Source organism: Macaca nemestrina, chromosome 19, assembly GCF_043159975.1.
Source record: "Macaca nemestrina isolate mMacNem1 chromosome 19, mMacNem.hap1, whole genome shotgun sequence".
Lineage (NCBI taxonomy): Eukaryota > Metazoa > Chordata > Mammalia > Primates > Cercopithecidae > Macaca > Macaca nemestrina.
In genome coordinates, this window is record NC_092143.1 from 48703748 (window position 1) to 48725244 (window position 21497).

Sequence of the window (21497 nt, forward strand, 5' to 3'; positions counted from 1 at the left end):
AAAACAATGTGGCTGGGCTCAGTGACTCATGCCTGTAATCCCAGCACTTCGGGAGGCTGAAGCGGCCAGATCACCTGAGGTTGGGGGTTCGAGACAAGCCTGACCAACATACTGAAACCCTGTCTCTATTAAAAATACAAAAATTAGCTGGGTGTGGTGGCACACCCCTGTAATCCCAGCTACTCGGGAGGTTGAGGCTGGAGAATCACTTGAAATCTGGAGGCGGAGGTTGCAGTGAGCTGTGATGGCACCACTGCACTCCAGCCTGGGTGGCAGAACGAGACTCCATCTAAATTAAACAAACAAACAAACAAAAAGAACATGCATGAAACAATGTGTGTTGTGTTTCCACTGAACATTTTTAAGAACTACTATCTACTTCTCTGAACATGCATATTTGAGTGTTTGGTACAGAGGTGACAATTTGATGTCATCTTGAATACTGATGAAAATCTAGTGATCATAACTATGTGGAGCATCATGTTGAGATGGAGATGGATTATGAGGCCAAATCACAACTTAATAGAAAATGGATAGGCTTGATTATTTATGAACTGGGAAAGGTTTACCTATTTTAAAGGAAACATTTCTAATCATTTCTGGTAAGTAAAATTCCATAGTTCTAGACTTTTTGTTGATGAAATGTGAATTGATTAAATTGCTTTATTAGGTCAACTTCTCTTTATGTAAAAGATTTTTTATTCTCCCTGTATCTTAATGGATAAAAACATGAGGTCCATATTTAGATTCTCTCGGTGTGAATCCTGGCTTCATCTCTCACTAGCTGAGTGAGGACTGCCTTGTTATTAAATATTTAAGTGTCTCAGTTTCTTCCTCTCTATAAAAGGGCTGATAATAATTCCACTGCAGCAAAATGTGGAGATTGCATGAGAGGATGGTAGAACAGTGATTAGTTCTGAGTGGAAATGCGTTTTCAGAAAATGTGTATTGAATTTCTTTGAATCTACAGAGGCGAAAAAGAAAATCTAGTAAATTAAACTGCAGGACTTTTAAAATAGGTATTGATATCTGTTAGTAGTCAACTGCTTCTAGAAGTTCACAACTATATTTTACATCACAGTAAAAAGAATCCTTACCAAAAAAAAAAAAATCCACTCATGAAGAAAGTAGGAAAGATATTGATTTTTATCATTTGGAAATTTGACAATTTATCAGAGGTTAACATTTGCATTTTATCAGTGAAGGCACTTGGGGATAAAAAAAAAAGGGCATGGTTGGAGGGAGTAAGAATTACGGAGAGAGCTTAGGTTTAAGGTCAGACAGAACCAAAATTCATGAGAAAGAGAAAATTCATGTTGAAACCTAGTTGAGAACTGCAAGAAATTCATGAAGACCTGGCATGAATAATGGGGAGATCCGATGAGGCAGAGGGGCCAAGCAGATAATTCCACCTGTATAAAAAATGCTTTATTTTGAAGTAGTAACCAATTTTTTAGTTGGTTAACGAACTGTGTTGCTACGTTGATGCAGATCTTCCTTTATTCATGCATATTAATGCATGCCTGCCAAATTCTGGATGCTTTTTATATAACTAAATATCAAACATGTTATTAGCTGCAAAAGCAAAATTTTCAACTTGAGTTTTCAAAAGCTATAAAAGGAATCGCACTAAGGCAAAAGTTGCTGGAACATTTGCAAAGATGTACATGACTACAAACCAGTATTATAGCATGATAATTCTATTCAAGTAATTATAAGGAAAGCACACAGAAAACAATATGAAGAATTACAGAGTTACAATATAAAAAACAAATATAGGCTTGCATGCTGAGGAATGTTAAAAAAATAAAAACACAGGTGTTGGTGTAGTTTGCTAAGGTTGCCATGACTAATACCACAGACTGGGGGACTTAAAAAACAGACATGTATTTCTCACAATTCTGGAAGCTAGAAGTCTAAGATTAAAGTGTCATCAGGGCCACTTTCTTCTATGACCTCGCTCCTTGGTTTGTAGATGGCCGTCTCTTTCCACTATCTTCATATGATCTTCTTTGTGTGTGACTGTGTACTAATTTCCTCTCTTTCTAAGGACACCAGTCATTGGATTGGGTCCACTCTTGTGACCTCATTTTACCTTAATTATCTTTTTAAAAAATCTTATCTCTAAATACAGTCACATTCTGAAGTACTAGGGGTTTGGACTTCAATAGATGCATTTTGTGGGGGAAAAAATTAGGCTATAACACATGGAGAGAAAGAGAATGACAAAGAAATTTAATTCTTCAGATGCAGACAGACATGTTGTTTTATATTCAATATATAACTTTTGGACACCAGGATATCAAGGTTTTTCTTATTCTATTTGTTCCTCTCTTTGATGTATGTGGACCACAGAATCTGTATCCTTACTCCAGCTAGCCACAGAAAGTCATTAATTTCCAAAGAGAGATAGTATAAACATTGTAACCATATTCTGAAAACATATTTCATGGGAAGAAAGTAGGAGGAAGCCCTTCACTAAATTTTTAAATTTTATGTTTTTTATATGTGTATATATGTGTATATATATATATATACAGCTATATATAGTTTTACTAAAATAGAAAAGGAGACACACATACCATGTTACTTGGCTTTTTTTCACTGCAATAACAGATAGAAAAACCATTTTTATTAATTATAGGCCTGATTTTTGACTTAAAAAGTGATAATTAATTTGCCATGAAATTAAAAAAAAAAACTATTTCCATAGTTTCATCTTGCTATCATAGAAATGAGTACATTGCAAAAAATCACAAAGGGACAGACATGCTTTATTGAGAAGGGACTGGCAGTTAGGGTATCAAGGTCCCAGTCTAAACTCTGCTATTATCACAGAAAGTCAATTTTGTTCTAATATTTTAAGGTTTCATAATTCTATATGACCCAAGATTACTTAGTTCTATTTTCACATCTGGTTAATTTAGTCCTTCCATACCATATTTTTTATAAAGATTAACAGTCTGAAAAAAAGAGATTTTTCAAACAACAATGTTGAAACCAAGATCTATATTTGGTTAATATAGACCTTATTTTTTCTTCCATTGCTTGTTCTTTCTCAGTTTCTGTATCATCGCCTTCACACAATCTTGCATCCATGTCAGATGAAAAGTAACTGAGTCAGTTGACTTCTTAAATAACTAACTTGGGACCTGGGCTGCTGCGATGTTCCCTCAGTAGCTTCCTTCAGACTGATTGAGATTCATCTTTTCTGCAGGTGAAAGGAACTGCTTTCCAAAATTGGTTAAAAAAAAAGAAGAAGAAAAAAAAATCTTTACAAGTTCTTTTTATTAAATAGATGTCAGTCTGGAAATACTTCAGATTTTGCTGTTTATTCTTTTGTGTTCAATAGTCCCTCTTCCAAAAGTCTACTTTACAGTATGCTGATGTATTGCTTAAGATTATTTAAGATATTTCAGAGCATAATGTAATAACACACTAAGTTGTTAAGAACTGAAGTGAATGCATGTAATTCAATCAGGTTACTTTAGCCAAGAGGAACTGAGCTCTTAAGTGTGAATGTAAGGTGAACAAATAAAAAGAATGTGAAGAAGAATGATAGGCTGTGAAGATAAACTTGATGTTCTTTAAAATTATCCTGGAGATCTGGCTTTAGAGTTGTCACAGAATTGTTATCCCATAGAGTGTCCCCATTAGAAAATTTTAAACAAAGCAAAGTTTTGCATATCAAATCTGATGTAATACTGGCTTGACTTCACAGAGCTGTTTGTATAATGACATACAATTTTTAAAACATACTAACTGTTACAGATTTGGATCAGAGAGTCTTAAAACCAGAAGCAAATTGAAAGTTGAGGGTCTTGATTTTTTTAGAACACTAGATTAACAAGCTTCATTCTTGAAGTTTTTGTCCCAGTAAACTTCAGGTAAAATCATATAATAAGGTTTAAAAGCAAACGTACAAATAATAAGCCAAAATCAAAACAAACAAACAAACAAAACATCAGCAGGCAATTCTGATCAGCAGAAACTTTTAAGCAATATTGATTTAGAATTTATAAAGTACATTTATGCAATAACTCATTGAATCTTCAAAAAATTACCATGTGAACTATTTAGAAAAGTTATTTTATATTTTATATTTATCCTTTAATACCATGGTACAGAGGGTGTTTTTAAAAATTATATTCAAGATTTGAAGAATTGTCTTCTCATTCACATAAGAATATAGATTTTTTTTTCAATCAACATTATCTTCTATAGATCTATTCTGGATTTCCACTGAGATACTTAATTGGTATCTCAAATTCAACATACTCAAAGCAGAACGCACAATAAACCCACTCCATCAGCTCTTCGGCTCCACCCTCTTAACTGAAAACAACTCACCGTATCCACTACTACCATTCTATTTCAAGTTATCACCAATTCTTTATTGGACTATTTCTATAGTCCCTTAATAGTCTCCCAAATTCCATCCTTGAAGCATTCTTCAAAAAACTCTTCTCTACACATCAGTCCTAATAAATTACTCTTTTAAATCATAAACCATATTATGTCATTCTTGTGCTAAAAACCTTCCAAACCCTTCCCAACTGAACATGACCAGCAAGACCTCCATGCTGTCCTCCAGGAGACTCGCTGATCACTTCTGCTCTTTGCTTTCTCCTTTACTTTGTTTTAGCCACTATAGGCTTTGCAGCTTATCAGAAACATGAAGTATACTGCTCTCTTGCATACTCCCCCTCTGTCTTAGATACTCCCCCTCTGTCTTAGATGCTCTCCCAGCTAGAATTCCAGCAGGCTTTGCTGTTTCATTTCCTCTGTCTTTTCAGTATCCTTTTCTATAAGGCAACTTTGTTGAACCCTAGCTTCTGCCTCATCTCCACCTTCAATCTATTTATCCCCATAGCTCTTATTTCTTTCTGAGAAACTATAGATTTGTTTTATTTTCTGCTCCCAACCACTGATATATAGACCTCGTAATAGCCATGACCTAGGGTATCTATTGCCCAGTCCTAGAACAATGTTCTGAGTACCTAGTCAATATGTGTTAAATTGATGTATGAATGAAAGATATCAGGAAAACAAATGCCAGAAGCTAACTTTCTGAAACTGTGCTAGGTGTTGATGACTTATGCCCCTTCAGTCAAGATTCCTTTATTTTTGCAGCTTAGAATAAGGGAAAATAGACCTAGAATATAAGATTCCCTACAACTCTCTAAGAAATTATTTGGATTTTCTACCATCCAATAGTAAATGGGAAGAACCAGTCAACATATTATTTCCATATGTCATTCTGCTTTCAATCTGGAATGCCTTTCATAAATGTACTTAAAAATTCAATGGTTGGGCATTTTCAAGGTCTGCATCCCTAATTAGTCATAAACACATCAAAAAATGTGAATAAACAGCTGATAAACCAAATTTGGACTCTAATTTTAGCTTTTATTACATTTCTTAATTTAGGAAGCCCCAACCGGAGAAAAATAGCTTAAAGAAAACTACATTCAGGATCTTCTGTCTTAAATCTTAAGCATACAGTACTCTCAGAAATTGTGCCTGACCTTTGGAACATGACTGCCATCTCTTTTAAACTGACAGCTCTCCCCTTACAATGAAAATAAAAAGGCTAAATTTGTCACCAGTGCACTAGAAGCAAAGTGGGATGCAATGAAATTTCACTCAAGGAACACAAGACTCCTCCTTTTGTTGTGTTGTGATTTGAAATAACCTCTGAGAGATGAAAATGTTACCAATAACATGGTGTGTTCCATACAGGCTTACAAGTCAACAGACGGGGGTTCTGGTCTGTGAGCTTAAAGGTGGCTAAATACAGAGAGCTCCTCTCTACTGTAAAGAATGGCCACTTCCCACTGTGGCATCCTGCAGTCAGGAAATTCCCCAAAATGGTAACAAACATGCAGGGCTTTCTTAAAAAATCTCTAACTTCAATCAGATTATGAATGATAGAACTTTAACACTTAAAAGATAATAGAGATCTAATTAACCATATGACCGCCCTGTATAGATAACAGGACTTTGGTGAGGTGTTTGGTACCTAACAGTATCACAATAGAACTAGCTGGCATATAGATCAGAACACTATATACTATTTTACACAGGAGGGCTGGCATACAGACAAAGTTGAAGTAGTCTTTTGGTACTTCACATTTCAGACTATATGAATAACTTATCCTTTGCCCTCTGCATTATTACAAATAAAGATCCTGATTTAGTGTATGGTTTGTTTTGACATAGAGCTGGAGGTTCAGAAATAGGTGCGTTACTGAGAATCAGAAGTCAGGTTCTTGGCCAGCTGAAGGACAGCATAATGGCTGATGCCTTGTGAAAGTGAGGGTATACAATAAGAGCTCTAGAAAATAATGCAGAAAGACTAAATAAGGAAGCAACAGTTCACATTTACTGGTCGTATAAAATTCATTTCTCTTCACTTGTGTTTCCGCATCTCTAAAAAGCTATTACATGTCTGGCCATCCGGTTAGAGATGACAACTACCATACTTACAGTCACAATCAGTAGTTGGAATTCTTCCTCAAATGCTTCTGGCTCCAGAATTGTCAGTTGATCCCCTATCATCGATTCCCAACTCCATACAATTTTCTATTTCCGACACCTTTAAGGGAGCATCACCTATATGCACACAAGTACAGTTTTCAGTGTACTAGTCATTTTCTTCCACTCAGTGGTCAGCATCCCTCCCTGTGGTGATGCTCTGGAAGCTTCAAGGCCTCAAGTAATGCTTCCATAAAGTGACAGTGAGATTCCTTCTGATATGTGTCAACACTGCAGAAAGTACCCACATTGCAGTTAATGAGTGACTCTCTGTTTGCAGGTGTTTCATAGGTCCAAACCACCAGCATTATCAGTGATGAGAAAGTGTGGTGTTTTCTAAAGCCCAAATGTCACACTACAACTCTCTTTTTCATGGAACTGGGAAGAACTTCCTCTCTGCTAACTTTGTGTCAAATTACATGAGTCCTAGAGATTCTCCTTTCCCTGCTTCCAAAGAAAGATAGTTCTTTTCAGAGTCCTTCCAGTTTGCATGGCGCCAGTTAGCTATAGCCATGAGTTATATGTGCCAGTGCTCAGGAATAAACCCATAGATACTGCAGTGGAAAGTAACGTGAGTGAGTTATCCTTTGTGGTAATAACAGTTTTTCTGCACCCCACGTCTCTCCTCCATCCCTGATACATTACTATTTGAGAATCTAAACTAATGCTCTGACGTTTTGAAATTGCTCAGTTACCTAGATCTAAACAGACAATTTGGTCTTAAAAAGATCCAGGGATGTTTTGAAGGTAGCAGTGATAATTTGTGTAATGGCTAGGTACTTTGAAGGCAAGTGGTGTACTAGAAGAGCAATGGGAATTTATTTCAAATCAGGGAAAAGTATCAGACACACAAATGCTTGTAGAATTTGTAACCGATGGGATTAAGAGATCAATAAAACACAATACCTGCCCTCAAGGTCTTCTCACACACAGAAATAGACATATGTATGTACAAGACTTAAAGCACGGGGTAAAATGTATTACATGCCATAATAGTGATATGAAGTAAAATGGGATTATAGAGAATGGAAAGAGTAATTATAACAACAAATTTGCTGATTCATTGCAAATGTGACTTTAAGACAAACTTAAACATTTGAATGTTTATAGGCATTTATACAAGAAAAAATACTGATAAAGCTTGTAGATTGTCAATATCAACCAATTCATTGTTATTGAAGACAACGTGTTGGAGAAAAGAGAGTTACAAATACATGTTTTAGCTAGATTTTGGAAGGTTATGAATGAATGATCTAAGGCATTTGAATATTTCTGTATATACTAACTAAATTAAAAATTGTTTGTTGTTATTTTTCTATTCCTTTGGGTTCTGATCTTTAACCAAAGAATCATGGTGGCAGATGTGGAGTTTCAAATACCAGGTGGTTTTATTTTATATATGCAGATATGCATGTATGTATATATGTACGTATGTTTTCCCCCAACAAGACATAAACTCAAAAGACTGCTGAAAAATGATCTTTCCATTGAAATTTGCATCTCTGGTTCTAAGCATGTAGAGAGAAAAATTAAAACTGAAACTTAAATTTCATATCATATACTTTTTCAGGCTTAGTTACGAATTTGAAATAGTGCAGTGACAGTATGTCTTGATGAATGATTGCTATTAAATCATAGAATTTCCCTCCTTCCATTCTCTCTTTGCTAAAGTACATGTTTTAGTTCTTTATTTTCTGTCTGTATGAAGTGTATTGCTTCTTGGGGCTATAACATATGTTAATCATATGGGCACGTAACGTAAAATTTCTAAGAATTTTCAAGAAAGTAACTTGTTCAGTTTTACACAGTTGTTTTTTTTTACAAGACCTAATGGGATAATAAATATAAATGCATAACATTTCCACAAATAAGATTATAATTATTATAATGATTACTAATACTACTAATAATATTGAGTATTTTTCTAAAGAAGAAAATCCTACTATTTTCAGCAACATGGGTGAACCTGGAGGACATTATGCTATTTGAAATAAGGTAGTCACTAAATGACAAATACTGCATGATTCCACTAATATGAAGAATCTGTAGTAGTCAAACTCATGGATACAAAGGGTACAATGGTGGTTGCCAGGGGCTTGTGGGAGGAGGAAGTGCGGAGTTGTCATTCAATGACTAGAATTTCAGTTATGCTGGATGAAGAAGTTCTAAAGATCTGCTGTACAACAAAGTGCCCCTAGTGAACAGTATGGTAATGTGCACTTCAAAATTTGTTAAGAAGGTAGATCTCATGTTAAGTGTTCTTATCACTAAACGAGATAAAAGAGTAAAATAAAAACAAATGAACAAAAGGAAACTTTGGAAGACGTTGGACATGTCTATAACCTTGATTGTGGTGATGATCTCAAAACTGCTTGCATGTGTTCAAACTCATGAAATTGTATCCTTAAATGTGTGCAGTTCTTTGTATATCAGTTGTGCCTTAAAATATTGTTAATAAAGAAGAAAAAAGATAATTCATTTGAGAAGCAATTCCACCTTATCCTTCTTTCCTCAAACTCAGTGCTTCAGGGTTAACCTTTCACTGCCTTCTGCCACTTGGAAAGGCATTGCAGCCCTGGACATTGGCTGCTCATGTTGGAAATCTTTCTCTCTCTCTTATGAAAAAAATACTTTTTCTATGTCTTTTTAGGACTGAGCTTTGTTTCATGGAGTGATACAAATGGACATTCATGAGTTAATTCTGTAATCCGAATTATTCAATTTCATTGGCTGGTCTGTGCTGTCTTCCTGGCATCAGGAGGGATTGATTAAGTTAAAATCAATATGTTTTGGAGGCTTCCAAGAGATAACACTACTTTTGGCATTGACAATAGCTGTTGCAGGAACTCTTTTTGAACAAGAAGGTATTCGTGCACAACATCGCCTCTTCACTCTTATGTGTACATTCCCAACAGTATGTTTCACAGGCAAGTTACAAGATAAATTTTATATTAGCAGGACTATCCAAAATCCCAAGCTGTTTCTACTCTAGCAACATAAAAGATCACACTTCACCTCAACTAAAGGAAGGTGGATGAGGCAGATGATTTGTTTGAGTATAGAAAAGTAATGTTGTCATTTTATGTGGAAGTTTTGAGAGCCAAGAATGGTTTTTGACATTCTTTTTTTCCTGTATTATGTTGGTGTTTGGAAATGTTTCAGATAGAATTGTTGCTCTGTCACCCTCACTCCCATGATATGAAGATGAGCTCCCAGCTAATCCACTGTTGTTGAAGTCACTGAAATTTGTGATTTGCTTGTTGCTAATATTATTCCCTAAGTCCTAAAACAGCTCATTTAAGAGGTAGGATGACTTTCTCAACATCACATAATTGGTTGGAAGCCCAGTACATCAGAGTTGATGACCAATTCTGTGATTTTTTTCGCTCTGCTCTTCTCCCAGCATTAAATTCTAACATTGTTTTTAGCAACTCTGTTCATGTAGGGTCTCCTTTTTGGAACTATTATACTCATACCTTTAGTCTTTTCAAGTTTTCTACCTGTGTTCCCTTTTGCAGAACTGCCTTCCTTTAACTCTACTAAATGTGTTCCCTTCAAGCTAATTTTAGGATGCTATGAATTTTTGTAAAGGGTGTCTCATTCTTACATGAGTGAAGAAACCAAATACCATTTTTTAAACCACAAATTCAAGACAATTCATTTGTACAGGATAATGTTGAAAGGAAAACCTGGAAATGTTAGAATCATGAGTTGAAAGTCCAACTGGCAACAAAGCTCAGGAAGTATTTGGCAAGCATATTCATTTCCAGATCAGATACCATGCAATTCAAATTTTACATGTTTTGCTGAAATGTATTCCAGAGAGTAAAAATGTATGCACAATTGTCTGAGAATACTAAATAACAGAGAAAAGAATGAACTAGTAAAACATTTAATTGTGATAGGGGAAGAAATTGATGTTTCAGTTCTTCAAATGTTTGAGCATGTTTTTCTGGTTATATTGTTGAGAAGATGCTAAATCTAGAAATTTCAGAGTAAATTTTTTATATTATTAGTAACAGCAGTCACACTTTTAGTCATTAGCAGTGTCATCGCTCTCTCAAACCTTTTTCTTATTCATTGTTATTATACTTTGATGAGTTAATCTTGCTGTGTAGACAGCTCCCTTATTTTATGTAAGCATCATTTCTGTCATAATATTTTATTCTTTTTCTTTACTCCAAGTTCTCATCAACTTCAGAAAATGACCTCTATTCATTTAACTAGGAATTTTACCAACAAAGAAGCAGCTTAGCATGGCTGGAAAATGTACAAACTTTGCCAACAGACACATCATGATTTGATCTTCATCATTCTCCATTATTGGTTGTGTGACATTGAGCAAGTTATTCTGCAACTTGGTTTCCTCATTTTGTGCAATGAATAACTACCTTGAAGGCTTTCATGGAACAGTATATGTAAAGTGCTTGATAAAACACAGATATTCAGGATTTGAATCTGCCCTCTACTATATTGCACTCACAGGCCTGGCTTCTACAAGGCTGGCTTTCTTTGGAAAATACTGCATAGTCATCTACTCTCCTTTCATTTTTTTCTCATACTGCAAGGGTGTATAAATCAAGGTTAAGAACAAATAAAACCTGGTTGGGGTCATCTTTTCCTGCCATGGCTATGCTTTTTTATGAGCCTATCCATAAAAAGCAATGTGGGTTCAGTAGTATTTAAACAAGTCTTCCTATCTGATCTTCTTTTCCTATGTTTAATATTTTTTCTCATCATATTTTGGAAACAAAAGTATTTTAAAATTCATAGACTATGAATATTGTCTCGTGTCTTCATTATATTTGGTTTCTTTTGACTCAACCTCAGCATTTCTATCTAGTCACACTCTGTGTCAGTGTTTTGACCCTTCTTGAATACCAACATGGGATCTGCCATGTTCCTTTATTCTATTATGAATAGAAACTTTTAAGCTTTCACCTAATTTTTACCTCATGAAGTTATGTTAGCTGTACAAACGTTCTTGCTTTATTAACTCTCCTTGGAAATCCTTGAGTGCACTGTCTCACAGCCATAAATCCACATCTAGTCCATCCTGTATGAACTTGCTTACTGCTACCAGTAGCTTAGTAGTGATGCTGGTAAATAAAAACTTCAGACTAAAAGTCATGGATCCTCAACTGTGAGTAAAAACTCATTAAAAATGTAAACATAAGAAATGGACCAAGTAAATTAAATTATGAAATAATTTCTCTTCACCTTATATATTTAGAGGCTCATGCTACAACTGCTCCCACTCCCCAAATGCTTAGATGATTCAACATAATTTAGGTCCTGTTTCCATCTAGGAATTGATCCAAATGGAATGTAGGGTACTGCACGCTGAGCATTTCTGCCAACTTTTCCATCTGAGAACAGCCTGAGAAGCCCTGGGAATATTCACAGAGAGGGTGAGCTATGGCTCACTCAGCAACTTCAAGATTGTACATCATTTGAATAAGAAGTTTTCCAAGGTTGAGCCCCTGATCTGTGAGGGTTTATCAAAATCCATAATGTCAAAAGAGACACTATAATTTTGGTATGCCTAACATACAGACTTTAGGTCTGGTTTCTATTTTGACCTCAACGAAAACTCTCTGGCTTTGTGTTAAATTTTCATTCATTGATTACTTCTTTTTCAGTCAAATCCTGCCATTGAATTTGTGTAATTTAAACCCATTAGGTACATGTTCATGAAAAAAGAGATTGTATTTACTGTGACCTCAAATATTTGTGGATAAATTTAAAACCAACAACAAAAATCTAATTCCTGGATGTTTTGAGAAGCAACTGGGTAAGTAGTGCATTTGCCATTACCCTCTCCATACCCCAGAATCATAGAGAACTCCATGTGGAGTGTGCTTAGGCCTTCTTGAGCATACCGGTGTCTATCTAACTTGCTTGCAGGTGTGTGTGTTGGGGAGGAGTACAATAAATATTTGTTAAATACGTGGCCTAATTTACTGGATCATGGGAGATGTGGAGAGATAAAAAAAAAATTACAGTCATTCATATGTGCATGAATTCGCTAGTTAACCATGACTTGATAAGAACGTTTCACAGCCGTCTATTAGAATGACTCCAAGTCTTAAAATGAGTAGACATTGCTTTGGAAGCTTAGATTGGGAATTCCCTAATTGCGACAGTTTCAACAAAGCACATAACCACTCTGAGTTTCAGTTTTCTCAACAGTAAAATAAGACAATAATGTCCTTTCATGCTATTCTGTTGGAAACAATGTGCTAAAGTAAATTTTCAAACCATCGTTGAGCTTAAGAACAATGCTTCTATGAAATGACCAATAGTCCTTGCAATTTCCCTTTGCATGTATATGGATCCTACAGGCCAAGACATTTGTTCATGCATGGTATATTCAACTTGATTTAGTTCAGTTCACATCCATTTGTTGAGCACAAACTAAATCTTTACTCCTGGACTACTGGTAATATATAGTTTCTACCTGAACTAAAGAGTAAGTTAAGATACCAAAATTAACTAGAGTTTAAAATACATGTTTAAAGACTAGTGGAATGCAATAAATTAACATAGGCATATTGAAAAGTGAGCCATCATTTCCTTTTGGAACATCCAAAGAGCAGAATTGATAAAAACCAAAGTGCACCTTGAATCTCTGGAGGAATTTTGGTGACTGGAAGACCGGAGAGGTACTCTAAGTAAAGTCAACAGACTGAGCTGAAGGTTAGGAAACAGTTAGGGAGAAGTACGAATTATTCCAGGAGAGCCAAATTAGGGATAGATCCCATTGAGGATTTTGAATACCAGAATAAGATTTGTGGACATCATACCATAGGCAATAAAAGTATTTCAGAGTTTGAGAAGGGGTGCTGACAGAATCTAAGCAATGCTTAGATAAACTAATTAGCAGTAGTTTATAGGATAAAACAGATTGGGTAAAAAATAAAAATGAGTAACTAGGATGGAGATGGGCAGACAGTGGGGGAAGTTTGTTTTTCTGTTTGTTTTTTTGCCTCTTCACATTGTTATGGCGAGAAGTAAGAACAATACAAGGCTCTACAATGTGAGAAAGAAACTGCGTGTAGACAGCTTGGTTTTATGTCTGTAATCACACACGGTTCTCACATTGTTATTACTTTATGACACTTATATCTTACTTTTTACACAAGATCTTTATTTTGTTTCTTTTTGTAACCTGCCCAGTACTCTCTACAGTTGGCCTTGTCTCTTTTTATATTAAACACGGCCCTTTAATGTCAGATCAAGAGGGAGCATTTCTGTGAAGCCACCCACCGCTAGCTCTTAAAGCTCTTGAAGCTCTTGTTATTCTTCCACTTCTTTGAATCCATTCTTTATTTATAACATAAAGCACATAAATAAATATGTAGTTGTGTTTCTATATTGCATAGTTAACCTATTTATTACGGGTGTATCTTGAATGTCTGGTTATATCTCAAGCCTCTTTATGTGTTGATCTGTCATTTTGTTTTGAGCATGTGGCAGATACTCAAGGAAATTGTGCAGAGGAGCTACTTGATTAATTTATGATAATCCCTTTCTTGTACTATAATAACATCTATTCTCATTCTTTAGTATTAGGAAATCAGTCAATCTGCGAAGGTAGAATTTTCAGGTTGAACAGATACAAAGAGATGTCAAGCTATAAGTCTCCAATGTTATAGAAAAAAAAAAAATAAGAAAGAACCAGAAAACAGGGACATATCGGGGAAACCACTTTAGTATGGTTTCCCTGCTTGTTGCTGGCAGTGTTAGTAGTACTCATAAATCTTCACATGCTGGAAAAGCCTTGGTCTGCAGATATTTGTTTAATCATTCTGTTTCCTAAATTTTTGGATGTAGAAACATAGAACATTTTCCCCTCAGAGGTAAAGAAAAGTTACTCCTTTTCAAATTTTGGAGAAAGATCTTATGAAAGGTGTAATTAATTAGTTGCTACACTTACACCCATAATATGAAAGGACTAAACAGAAATTTATCTATGAGTTTATGATTGCTCCTCCCAGCTCCATAGCTTGGAGAATTAAACTCATTTTAAAGGACGTTTTAAATTTTATACAAGAAAAAAATAAAGGTAACTTCATACTGAAGCCAATTAAGTTTAAATTATCTTGATAACTAATATATAAAAACAGACTATAGAACGTCATCACTGAATAACATTGAGACAGAGAGATTAAGTGACTAATTCACAGTCACTATTTAAAATATTATAAAAATAAAATTAAAAAGGCAAGATGTGTTTAAATTCACAAGGCGATAGCTTCTTTCCACTTCATTTTCTCTTCATTTGATATGGCATCATTACTTCAAGGTTTTACACATTTTGAAGCATTCTGAGCCTGTAGATGAATCCAAGAGGCAATGCATTTTCTGTATAAAAGCAAAGAAAAACATGGTGCCTACCTCACAAAATTTGAGATGATGACTAAGAATTCAGTCAGCTCTTGCATTGATAGTGATGGGTGGATATACTAGTCAACCATTGACTAATAGAATTGCAAAAGTAAAGGTGGCAGTATATTTTCTAAGTTCTTCCAAATTAGTTTAAACTCTAAATTAATTTAGAAATTTTTATTTTTTGAGAAATTTCTGAGGATGTACAGCAAACCAGATGTCTGAATTTAGTGATAATATTCAAGCTCCAGAAGTGCCCAAGTCATAAAATTTGACCATGGTTTTCTGGATCAGTTATTTACTCCAAAGAAGTAGACAGATTTTCCAGAAAAAGTGACAATAAATGTCAGATAGAGAAGAGTAGAAGAGTTGAGTTGGAATTTAATAAAACATTTGATACAGTACAATATATAAAAGTAAAAATAAATCTCACATGTACACAACCTTGATGAAATAGTGAATGGGGTAAAAATTGGCTGGGGGCCAGGTGCCATGACTCACACCTTTAATCCCAGCACTTTGGGAGGCTGAGGTGGGCAGACCACTTGAAGTCAGGAGTTTGAGAGCAGCCTGGCCAACATGGTGAAACGCTGTCCCTACTAAAAATACAGAAAAAATGTGCCAGGTATGGTGGCAGGCACCTGTAATCTCAGCTACTTGGGAGGCTGAGGCATGAGAATCACCTTAACCCAGGAGTCGGAGGTTGCAGTGAACTGAGACTGCACCATTCCACTCCAGCATGGGCAACAAGAGTAAGACTACGTCTCAAAAAAATTAAATTAAATTAAATTAAAAAGTGGCTGTGATATAGAGACCAGACTGTGGTAGTAAATAGCCAATCTAAAAGTGTCATCACTAAGGTCATTTACAGTAGAGTAGGTCAAAGTACTCGAAAATATTTTCTGGTAAGAACCCTGGAAGAGATAAAGTAGATATTCTAGTAGGTTTTTCTTTTCCATACTCTGGGCTCCAAGTAGCTAAGAAACAAGTAAGAAGCTGACAAGATGAATATTAAAAACAGTAATTTCTGAGTACAAGCCTGTTTACATAAGACAGTATGAGAGTAACAGAAAAAATCTTATTTAGTCCGGCCTCACAAGTCAGATAATGACAGCACACTAGTCGCTTTAAACTTAGGAATACCAAGGCAATTCAGTGAATTCAGAAACAACAACAACAAAAGAAAAATAAAAGAAAATGAGAAAGAAAAAAAGAAAAGAAACCCCTTTTTTTCACGTTTGTCTTAATTAAATATATATAACCTCATGGAGCTCTCAACAATTTCTACTCTATAAAAAATTTTATTCGTCTTTGCATGTTCACATTCTAGCACAGTGTCAGACAATAAAAAATATCATTGAAATAATGAATTGATTATAATTAGTTAGTGTACAGCACTCTAGGAGCTAGGAGCATGTAAACAAAATAGAAGATGTGAAAAGGCCAGGAAAAAATGCACATACATAGGACAATAATGCTATTTAAGTTACAATGAGAATTAGAAGCAAAAATTGGAATGGAATTCAAAAAGGAGAAATGAACATCTGGCTAAGGAATTTGAAAAGACTTTACGAAAGGCTTTGTTTGAAATGGACAGAATTTTAATAATCTGGAAGAGAAAATGTCTATGAAAAGCAGACAGATAAGAACAGCAAAGATGTGGATAGAATGTATATTAACAATAGTGATTAAATTTCATTGATGTACGGGTGTGTTTAGAGACATAAGAGGAGATAAGCTGACAGAAGAAACTACAGGGTACAGTAAATGAGAAGAACATGTAACAGTGAAGTTATCTGCTACAAAGAAATGTGGGATGAGGAAACCACATTTATACAGTATTATGAAATTTCAAAATCCTACAGATATTTATAACTGTCTCACTTTCTAATATAGTATGAAAACTTTCAAATATAAAAAAGTCAAAAAATAATACAATGAATGCCCATATGCCCACTACCAAGAGCTACTAACAATCAACTTTTGACTAAATGTATCCTATTTCTATTTGTTTATTTACTGATGCATGGATGTATCTGGATGTATCTGGAAGGTGGATGCAGGTATCGTGATACATCACCTCTAAATGCTTCAGTGTGCATCTCATAAAAATAAGAACAGGCATAAATATAGCACCACCTTCATATCAGAAAACTTTAATAATTTGCTAATATCCAATAATCAGCCCATATTTACTTTTGCATATATTTTATTTTTGGTTCTATTTTTGTAGTGAACGAGAATGCAATCAAGTTTTACTCATGTATTTTGTTGTTAGACCTTTTTAATCTCTTTAATTGGAAGTGGATTCTTTACAGTTTTTGTATTTTACAAAACTGACTTTCTAAGGAGAGCAATTGTATTTCAGGGGGTCCTGCTATTGTCAGTTTATCTATTTCCTTTAGATATCCTTCAACTTGGTTTTTTTTTTCCCCCTCTAGATTTAGTATGAAAAAATAGGCCTAAAGTTTTGATTAGATTAGATCAATATTTTTAGCAAGAATGAATCATACTGATGCAAAATGCTTTCTGTTGCATCACATCATGAGACAGGTAACATCAGTTTGTCCTGCTGTAGGTATTAGGTATTCTAATATTGCTTACTTGATTAAAGTGATGATTGTCAGAACTTTCCATAAAGGTACATATTTTTTCTTTTGAATCAGCTACTAATTTACAAGATAATGCTTTGACACCAAATAGAATAATATAAAATACTCCCAATATTTAATGCAACAATTGATGATCTTTACTTGAATAAATGATGTTATTGGAAACTGTAAAAAGTAATTTAAAAAATTTACCCCTATTTGTATGTTTATTTGCTGGCATGTTTCTATAGTAGAATGGCTTTTTCTCAGCAAGTAAGAATATAAAAAGCAATATGGTGTGTGTGTATGTGTGTGTGTGTGTGTGTGTGTGTGTGATCAATTGTTACAGTAAGGACTTGATAAAATGAACTACTCCAATGATAGTAAATGAGTTTTCCATTGATTCTCTCTTTTTTTTTTTTTTTTGAGTAATGCTATAGTCTCATGAATTTTTATGTATTCACATTGGTACAGTTGATTAATATTATAATTCTTCATTATGCTCCAGTTTTTAGAAATTTGGCAATCTAGAACCCCTTCAACATGGCTCCAGTGATCCTTTTAAAACACCTCCATTAGTCTTTGAATGCTTCTTTACTTTTTACCACAGTATTACCAGGCTTATTTTATATTTTTCCTACCTTGGACCTAGAATAAACTATTTTTACAAGGAGTTGTTACATTTTTTAAGAAACTAGCATCTGGATACTGGATATACTCACTGCTGCTGTGATATTGCAGCTTCTAGACACTTTTTATTGAAACACATTATATATAGAGATACTGTTTATCAAATTTTAACAAAATGTACTTTCTCTTTGGTTTCATAATAACATGAATATATTTATGTGGTTCGTTCTGCAATATACACAAAATAGTTTCACAGTTGCAATTTCATTAATATTATTAACTGTAAAGCTCAGGAAAGTTTAAAATTACTTTGCGATGTTTGAAGAAAATTACTTTGAATTTCTGAAGGCATTCTTCTAAGGACTGCTGAAAAGTCACTTGAAGTGATTTTATCATTAATATTATATATATACACACATAGACATGCACACATACATATACATACAAGTCTATATAGGTTAATTTATTTATCTTATTTAATATTAAGCCTTGTTTCTTTCCTTTCCTTTTTTTTTTTTTTTTTTTTTTTTTGAGACGGAGTCTTGCTCTGTCGCCCAGGCTGGAGTGCAGTGGCCAGATCTCAGCTCACTGCAAGCTCCGCCCCCCGGGTTCACGCCATTCTCCTGCCTCAGCCTCCCGAGTAGCTGGGACTACAGGCGCCGCCACCACGCCCGGCTAATTTTTTGTATTTTTTAGTAGAGACGGGGTTTCACTGTGTTAGCCAGGATGGTCTCGATCTCCTGACCTCATGATCCGCCCGTCTCGGCCTCCCAAAGTGCTGGGATTACAGGCTTGAGCCACCGCGCCCGGCCTCTTTCCTTTTCTATTTTTGAATATGTGAAATACTTATACAATTAAAATTCAAAACTAAATTTAAAAGGCATAAGCAGAGGCTGGGCGCCGTGGCTCACACCTGTAATCCCAGCTCTTTGGGAGGTCGAAGCAGGTGGATCACAAGGTCAGGAGATCGAGACCATCCTGGCTAACACGGTGAAACACCATCTCTACTAAAAATACAAAAAAAAAAAATTAGCCAGGCGTGGTGGCAGGCGCCTGTAGTCCCAGCTACTTGGGAAACTGAAGCAGGAGAATGGTGTGAACCCCGGAGGCGGAGCTTGCAGTGAGCTGAGATTGTGCCATTGCACTCCAGCCTGAGCCACAGAGCGAGACTCAGTCAAAAAAAAAATAAAAAATAAAAAAAAAGAAAGAAAGAAAAAGAAAAAAAGGCATAGGCAGAGAAATCTTTCTTTCATTCCTATTCCCTCCCCTCCAACTATACTTTACTAAAGAATATAATCCAACATCATTTACCGTATGAAAAAGCATAAAAACATGTTCCATTTTCGAGAGAAAAGACTATCAAGGCCTGAGTTAAGATGACCAACATGTTAGAATTAGCAAATAAGGGTTTTAAGTCAGCTATTAAAACTATGCTCAAGGATGAAAGAAAAATATGTTAACAATGAAGAAAAAGAATAAATTTTAGCAGCAGGATAGGAATTATTTTGGAACTGAAAAGTACAATAACTGAAAAAAAATTCTTGGGATCTAAAGTTTAACATGAGTGCTAATGCATATACTAATTAATTTGTGGTAATCCTTACACAATATATACAAATATAAAATTATCACACTGTACACTTTGAATATAGTCAATCATTGACAAATTAATGAATTAGACAAGTGTTACATAAGAATGGAGATGACAAAGGTAAGTTTCATCAAATTTTGTAGATCAATAAAACCTATCTTAACTCAAAAACAGAGAGAAAAACAATTAGTCAACAGAGCAAGCTGTCCTAAATCACAAAAAGAGAAAATCTATCATACTGAAGAGAACTGATACCATATTGGTCTGATGAGAGCTAATTCAACAAAAACAACCGCAATGAACAGTCTAAGTAGTCATCAGATAGAAAGAGAGCACCCCTCTCAGCAAATGGACAAATAGGAAAACATGGATGACCAACATTTTAAGATAGTAAGGGAGTGTGTGTGTGTGTGTGTGTGTGTGTGTGTGTGTACGTGTGTATACGTATCAACAGAAAAGTTTAGCTTAAATAGATGAGATACATTTAGATTGGATACCATTTTATTTTTTTAATAATCCTATAATAACTATGAGTTATTTGAAAAGGTTCCGTCTCATTATTTTTTATTTATTACCTTAAAACCAGTGGAATGAATTTAATGAGACTTTCTCAAGGTTTTTTCCCCTTAGAGCTTTGACAGTATTCTGTAGGCTTTTTGTTGCTGTTGTTTTGAGGCTGTCCTGTTATGGAAAATTGCTAATCACAACTGAATATATTTGAGATAAATCTAGGTTCCTTCTATCCAAAATGTCAACCAAATTTACATGTCAGTCATTAGCACTGGAAATAAAGTTTACCTCAGTATCTTGTAAATGAGAAGAGTAGAACACTGAAAGCCTTAACAAGATATTTATGAAATACTAAGGTTTCTAAAGCAATATCATAAATTAAAATTAAAATGAGAAGGGTGGAGCAAAATGGCAGAATAGAAGCCTACACCATTTGTTCCCCCCCACAGGAATATCAAATTTTAACAACTATCTGCACACATAAAACTACCATCTCAAGAACTAAAAATTAGGTGAACAATCACAGTGTCTGGTCTTACCTTCATATTGCTAAAAGAGGAAATGAATACGGTCAGAGAGGCAGACTTGAATTGCCAATGTCGTGCCTCCCTTATTCCCTGGCAGGGGCCTTGTGGTGTGGAAATTCTGTGCACTTTGGGGAGGGACAACACAGTGACTGGAGGACTTTATATTGTATTTGGCACTGCCTGGTCATAGCAGAGATCAAAATCGTGTAGGACTCAGCCAATACCCGTGCATGAAAGGAGCACTTGAATAAGCCCTAGCCTGAGGGGAATCACCCCTCCCAGTAGTTGGAAACTGAGTTTCTCAGCAAGCCTTGCTACTACAGACCAAAGTGCTCTGGGGTCCTAGGTAAACTTGAAAGGCAGTCTAAAACACAAGCATAGCAATTTTTAGGCAACTCCTGGTGCAGAACTGGGTTCAGAGAGAGAGGACTAGGGTGGCACATGACCTAAGGAGACACGAGCCAGAGCAGCTAAGGAAGGGCTTGTGCCACCCATACTCAAACCCCAGGCTGCACAGTGTGCAGCAATGAAAGTAACTCCTTCCTTCTGCTTAAGGAGAGGAGATCAAAGAGTAAAGAGAACTATACCAGCTTAGCCACAGTAGGATACGGCACTGGGTAGAGTTGCAAGGCCATCATTGCAAGCCCCAGCTCATGGATGACATTTCTAGATACCCTGGGCTGAAAGAGAGCCTACTGCCTTGAAAGGAAATCTACAAGG